This window comes from Colobus angolensis, unplaced genomic scaffold (genome assembly GCF_000951035.1).
Source record: "Colobus angolensis palliatus isolate OR3802 unplaced genomic scaffold, Cang.pa_1.0 Scaffold19, whole genome shotgun sequence".
In the NCBI taxonomy this organism is placed as follows: Eukaryota; Metazoa; Chordata; class Mammalia; order Primates; family Cercopithecidae; genus Colobus; species Colobus angolensis.
In genome coordinates this window covers 14,430,562-14,437,359 of record NW_012115043.1, presented here as the reverse complement: position 1 = coordinate 14,437,359, position 6,798 = coordinate 14,430,562, and the positions used below count along the sequence as shown (strand labels likewise).

General features: G+C 48.3%; 1 long non-coding RNA gene and 1 pseudogene across 1 annotated transcript in view; one reads left to right on the top strand and one right to left on the bottom strand.

Moving 5' to 3' along the window:
• Positions 1-789, top strand: part of LOC105510629 — a 6,225-nt gene extending 5,436 nt beyond the window's left edge. Inside the window, exon 5 of the long non-coding RNA XR_001001589.1 lies at positions 603-789. This is a non-coding gene — a long non-coding RNA (uncharacterized LOC105510629). The remainder of the gene's footprint in view (positions 1-602) is intronic.
• A 457-nt stretch (positions 790-1,246) lies between these two features.
• Positions 1,247-6,798, bottom strand: part of LOC105510684 — a 9,561-nt pseudogene continuing 4,009 nt past the window's right edge.

The window sequence follows — 6,798 nt, the reverse complement described above, 5'->3', positions numbered from 1 at the left end:
CCTTGTGTCCCTCCCCCCATTGTGTCCCTCCTCCCCTTTTGTCCCTCCCCCTCACAGGTCCCTCCTGTCCTCATGTCTCTCTGCATCTCAGGTCCCTCCCCACCTCATGTCTTCCTCCCCCTCAGGTCCCTCCCAACCTCCTATCCCTCCCCACCTTGTGTCCCCCCACCACTGTGTCTCTTGCCCCCTCATGTCCCTTCCCCCTCAGGTCCCTTCCCCTCTCAGGTCCCTTCCCCACTCAGGTCCCTCCCCACCTCGTTTCCCTCCCCCTCTTGTGTCCCTCTCCCCCTCAGGTCCCTCATTCCCTCGTGTCCCTCCCCCTCCCAGGTCGCTCCCTCTTCAGGTCCCTCCCCTGCTCTTGTCCTTCCCCTCCTCAGGTCCCTCCTCCCCTCACATCCCTCTGTCTTCATTTACGGGCAGGAGAAATTTCAAAGTGTTTGTACCACAATTACTTTAAAACTCTGAAGTTGACCTTTAAGGGTCTGTGTATGTTTTAATTTTACTTTTACATAATAACCTGCAATAACTACACTGATGCATGCATTTTTGTGCTTATTTGTAAGTGCTTTCTTTAAAACTGCTTTTTTCTTACATCCTTTCAGTCCTTTTCCCTATGCCTGGAGCCTGGGTACCAGCTATTGAAAACTACTTTTCTCCTTATTCATTCTAACATATTCACACATAAAGGTTGTCATTTCTTTGTGTCACTATTTTACAAAAATTGGATCATGCCATATACAATTATCTGCTATTTGTTTTGCTCACCTAACAATAAATACACTGTGAAAATCCCCTCAGATGAGTAGATATCAATCTTATTCATTCTTTTTTTTTTTTTTTTGAGACAGGGTCTCACTCCCTTGCCCAGGTTGGAGTGCAGTGGTACAGTCACAGCTCACTGCAGCCTGGCCTCCAAGACTCAATCGATCCTTTCACCTCAGCCTCTCGAGTAGACAGGACTACAGGCATGCACCACTGAACCTGGCTAATTTTCGTATTTTTTGTAGAGATGGGGTTTCGACATGTTGCCTAGGCTGGTCTTAAACTCCAAAGCTCAAGAGATCCACCTGCCTCGGCCTCCGAAAGTGCTGGGATTACAGGCCTGGGCCACCGTGCCCCACCTCTTACTCATTTTTTTCTTTCTTTCTTTCTTCTTTTTTTTTTTTTTTTTTTTTTCAGGTTGCAGGGTTTTATTTCAGCAACACAGCAACAGTCAAGCAGAGCAGCAGGGGCACCTACACCTGCCTCAGGAGGCGGCAGCAGCGGCCGCTTTTGCAGCTGTTCTCTCTCCCAGCATCCTCTGCTTCTGTTTGGCCCGGCACTTCCTGGCAGAATAGCGGGCCCCCAGGGTCTGTTAGCGGTCCTGGTAGGCCTGGGCCACCTGGGTGAACTGCTGCACTTCCTTGGCCCAGTTCTGCTCTCTCCTTCGCTCTACTGACAGGCCTTGAGCCGCTCCTGGATAATACTGACGATTTCTTGATGACTTTGTAGTCCCTCTTCCGCTGCATTCGGCTTCATATATGCACAAGATGTCCTGCTTGCGCTCGGTGATGTCCGGCACGCGGCGGTACTGCCGGTGGTAGTAGTAATACCTGTTCTTTGCGTGCTGCCACTCTGGGAACTCTCACGAGGGTCACGGGTCGGTCCACGAGGAGGTTGAAGGCCTTCGTCAGGTAGACGACAGTGCTGGCGTGTGGCGCGGGGGCGCGGGGTCCACATCCTTGTCTCCGCATGGCGGCAGTGAGCGCGGACTCCGCTCCGGGACGCGCTGCCCCGGCCTCCGCCTCGGTCCGGGTCCCTACTCGTTCTTTTTAATGGTTGTGTAATATTACATGGTGTGGACTTAATAAAGGACCCCTACGCAGCCAAGAGATTTTTTTTTCCCCAATGGGAAAACAGATTTTTTAAAAAAATGTTTGAGATTTTAGTGAATTATTTTCATCTGGCAAGGAGCTGAACTACCTGTATGGTTCAGAAGCCAAGTTCAGCAGTCTTGTATGTGGGATGTCTGTAAAGAATAAGAAATGGGGCGGGTGCGGTGGCTCATGCCTACAATCCCAGCACTTTGGGAGGCCGAGGTGGGCGAATCACGAGGTCAGGAGTTCGAGACCAGCCTGGCCAACATGGCGAAACCCCGTCTCTACTAAAAATACAAAAACTATCCTTGGGTGCCTGTAATCCCAGCTACTTGGGAGGCTGAGGCAGGAGAATCGCTTGAACCTGGGAGGTGGAGGCTACAGTGAGCCAAGATCGCGCCACTGCACTCCAGCCTGGGGACAGAGGAAGACTCCTTCTCAAAAAAAGGAATAAGAAACGGACTCTGCCCTAAGGAGTCTGCGCTCTTACCAGGAGGCAGAGCCACAGGTGGTCATAAGACAACAGCCTCTGGCAGCTGCACGGAGGAGAGCTCCACGGAGCCTGCGGGAGGGAGGGCTTGAGGCTGGCCCGCTGGGCCCGCTGGGAGGGTACAGCTCTGGCAGGAAGCCTGGAAGGGCAGGTGTGGAGTCAGACGTGATCTGATGTTCTGTGTGGCCAAGACAGAAAGCCAGGCAGGAAAAACCCAGTTACTCAGAAGACTGGTTGAGCAGCCACTTCCCTCCCACTGACCACCCCCCCGGAATTTCTATAGTCTTAGCGTATTTTCAGCCTTTAGTTTCCTCTCTTTGGAGGTTGAGCCCCTGGTCTCTTGGTTTTCTAACTGCAGAAGGGATGAAAGTCTGAGATTTCAATCAAAAGCTTAAGAAAATAATAATCCTTGGTTGCCCTAATTCTTTCCTGAAAATACCTCACACTAACAGAAATTGCCTTTAAGCCCCTTTTCTTTTCTTTCATGCTTTAAATTTCTTTCTTAATTAAAAAGAGTTGTTTACTTGATGTGGGCTCCAACATGCTTATTTATTTTAACTTATCTTGTTTCTTTTTTCCTTATCTTCATGACTTGTTAACTCTATAACTCTCTCTTCTTGTGTCTTAAAATGCCGGTCGTCTCTGTCACTGACATGACCTAATAAGGAACTTCATAATCAGCCCTTTTCTATTCTCACAGAATAGAAGTTGTGTCAATAACAAATGGAAATCACTGAGCTCCAGAATTCAACTGCCCTAAACTGGCTGCTTGTCCCTACCAGAGATTTTAGAATGTTTTCCCCTTAAGATGAATTTCAGTTTTACTCAATCCTACCAATGTTTGATGACAACACTCATAGAAAACTAATGATAAATTAATGTCCGCTTTTCAAAGTACCTGGTTGAGTTCACTGTGTAAAAATAATAATAATAAAGGCAGCCAAACTGATGACTGGCAGAATTTTTTCCCATCACTTAAGGCGATTGAGTTGCAGTACCCAGTCTGAGAATGCCTCAGAGACACACCACCCAGGGACTTGGATCCTTGATCTCAGGAAGATTGTGATCGAATTAAGTCTGACTCAACAAATAAGGTCACTGGAAAGAAGTGCTGGCATTAAATTTACCGTTAACGCCAGGGTCAATTTACTAAACAGTCATCTGCGTGTGGTTCCACAAGACCTCTGGGTAAATTCCAGAAACTGCCTGGGAGGAAGATAGCTTGCGCATGAAGTCACTGAATCCTGGTCAGTGTGACGCTTGGTGATCATCTCTCAGTACACCAAAAAGCGTTTCCAAAGACAGGACGCCACTGTGGGGTGGAAAGCCTTTGGAAGCTATGGAAGGTGACTTCTTAGGTTCAGTCTAGAAACGGGATGGCAGGAGGACAAGAAACTGAGACTCTGGTGCCGGGAGCCTGGAGTCCTAGTTCCACCACAGATGTTAACTGGGCTCAGCTATTCAGGTCACTGAGTGGTTCATCTTAGAGTTGTTTCTAGACTAGATATTTATTGCCCTGCATTACAAAGATGGGAAAGTAAGAGTTCTGTCCATCAGCCAGTTGTCAGGCATAAGTGATGTATTTCCCCTGCTTCCTGCACCACAGTTTGCTTATCTGTCAGATGGAAATGCTAATTACTTACTTACTTACTCCTCACCTCCAGGGCTGTTCACATGAATAAGAAGAGAGTATGGCGGTGGCTCAAGCCTGTAATCCCACCACTTTGGGAGGCCGAGACGGGCGGATCACGAGGTCGGGAGATCGAGACCATCCTGGCTAACACGGTGAAACCCCGTCTCTACTAAAAATACAAAAAAACTAGCCGGGCGAGGTGGCGGGCGCCTGTAGTCCCAGCTACTCCGGAGGCTGAGGCAGGAGAATGGCGTAAACCCGGCAGGCGGAGCTTGCAGTGAGCTGAGATCCGGCCACTGCACTCCAGTCCGGGCGACAGAGCGAGACTCTGCCAAAAAAAAAAAAAAAAGAAGAGAGTATGGATACGAATTTGCCATACAAAAGGAAAAGTTCCACACAAATAGAAAACACTAGCGGAAATAATTTCTAGATTCTTCCTGCTGAAGCTTTTCAACTATTTCCAAAACACATCATTGCTGAGCCTGTGCAAGTTCAAATGGCAAAACCCGAAGAGTCAGTGGCATTGCCGCTTCTTTAGCCAGAGCCTTAGGGGCCGTCAGCCTGCACCTGCCTGTTTGTTCTGCCATTGCCTCATTCGCTCTGACTTGGACACCGGGGAAGCCAGGACCACAGAGGTGCTTCTCAGCTTCCTCCTGAAACAGCCCTCCTCAGCTTCTCAGCTGTGTCTCCCGGGTCTCCTCACAGAATTCTTGGCCAGGAATCCACCTTCCTTAAAGCAAATCAGGTCTCCCGATTTCCTAGAGCCAGAATAGCATAGGGGGCAGCTGTGGAGCTTGGAGCCAGACAGACCCTTACTAATTATCCATGGATCTTGCTGAGCCTTGGTTTCTCATCTGTAAAATGCGGGTAATGAAGCTACTTTCCTGGGCATCTATGAGTTCGAAATAAAAGAATATGGGGGCCAGGTGCAGTGGCTCACGCCTGTAATCCCAGCACTTTGGGAGACTGAGACAGATGGATCACCTGAGGTCAGGAGTTCGAGACCAGCCTGGCCAACATAGTGAAACCCTTTCTCTACTAAAAATACAAAAATTAGCCAAGTGTGTTGGAGGGTGCCTGTAAACCCAGCTACCCGGGAGGCTGGGTCAGGAGAATCACTTGAATACAGGAGGTGGAGGTTGCAGTGAGCTGAGATCACACCACTGCACTTCAGCCTCGTTGACACAGCAAGACTCCATCTCAAAAAAAACAAAGAAGAGTATGGGTGAAAGGGCCAGGTGTGTCACGGGAGTTGAATGTGTGTCCTTTTCCTTTTTCCCTTGTTCCTTTCCTGTGCAGATGCCCACCAGGCACTGCGTCCTTTCTCCTGGGAAGGCGCTGCATTGTTTCCCCGCAAAGGAGGTCCAGAAAGCAGACCCGGCCCCATGTCTGTGCACCTGCTCGGAGAAGGCCTCCTGAGGAGCACACCGACACTCTCCCCTTCCATGTTGGCCTTCTCTGCACTGTCTCAGGTTCTTGCCTCTTTGGAATTGTGTGTATGTGGAGGGAACATCTGGAGGTGTCCCTTAATTTTTCATGTTACATCTGGACATGTCACATAGCCACAACCGTAACTGTACATGGAGAATCCTGTCGTGTGTGCTGTGGGCAAGCCAAGAGGTGGCTTTGTGTGCTCTTCTGCCAATCTGGTCCAGTGCAGGTGCTGTGTGACCCCAGAGGAAAGAGTCATTCAGAGGGCCTGAAGAAGGGAGGAGTCGGTGGCTTGCAAGGTGCACTCCTACTTTCTGCGGTTTTCACAGGCAGTTACATGATAAGGACTGGAGATGAAATGAAGCAAAATCTTCTGGGGTCACTTGAGCTATTTCTTTTGAGTACAGGTCTCTGGGATAGCATGACCTGTCAGCCACACCCGTTTCACACCTGTTGGCAGCTCCATTCTGCAGGGGAGCAAGTGTCCAGTTCTGGGAGCACTGGCTGCAGGGATGCTAGGAATGTCCGCCCTGTCCTGGGGCCTGCGTTCGCCTCTGCCCCTCCACTGCCTCTCCATCCCTCTTCCTCCTCTTTATTTTTGTCTGTCCCTATGGCTGTCAGTGGGGTCTTGAGTCACCTATGTCATCATATTGGGAACATTGTGTGTTCCAAAGTGTGCTTGGTGGAACACTTGTTACTTGAAACACTGCTTTGTAAAATGGACCCTGAGGCTAGCAGCTGGGAATGCCGCATCCTCTATCTCCTTCTTGCGGATTTACGATTCAGATTCTCTATTAACCCTGAAGAATCCCATAATAAATGGTTTACTTTTGCTTTGTAGTTTTGCCCAAACATTTTTGATCATGGATCCTTTTGTATGAACTCCCAAGAAACACTTATTAGCAGGATTTGGTGAATCACACTCTGGGAAAAGCAGGCATGAACAACATATTATTTGTAGGAATGCTATGAAGTCAAACTCAACAGTGAGAAATCTGGCAGCAGAGGGCTGTGGAAAATGTGTGTGCTTTTTTTTTTTTTTTAATACAAATATCACATTGATGCAGATCAGACGTTCCCACCCCCTCACCACAAAAAGAATCTTTTTAGTTCTTTCCTCAAGGGATTCCATGTTTTAAAGGCTTTTAACTACCTAACAAACTACATTTATTGAATAATAATTTATTTCTTTGAGTTTTATTTATCAAAGACATCCAACTGCCAATTAGTGCTTCTGATCAGTCACGATAACCACAGTTGCCACACTGGGTTGATATGACTCCAGCCCAAAGCAAATAAACTTAATGTTTTATTTAGTCTGGGAACGTCATTGAGGTAAACGTATGGTTTCCTCTGGGCTTTTTGATATCTCGAAAATAGCTTGCAGA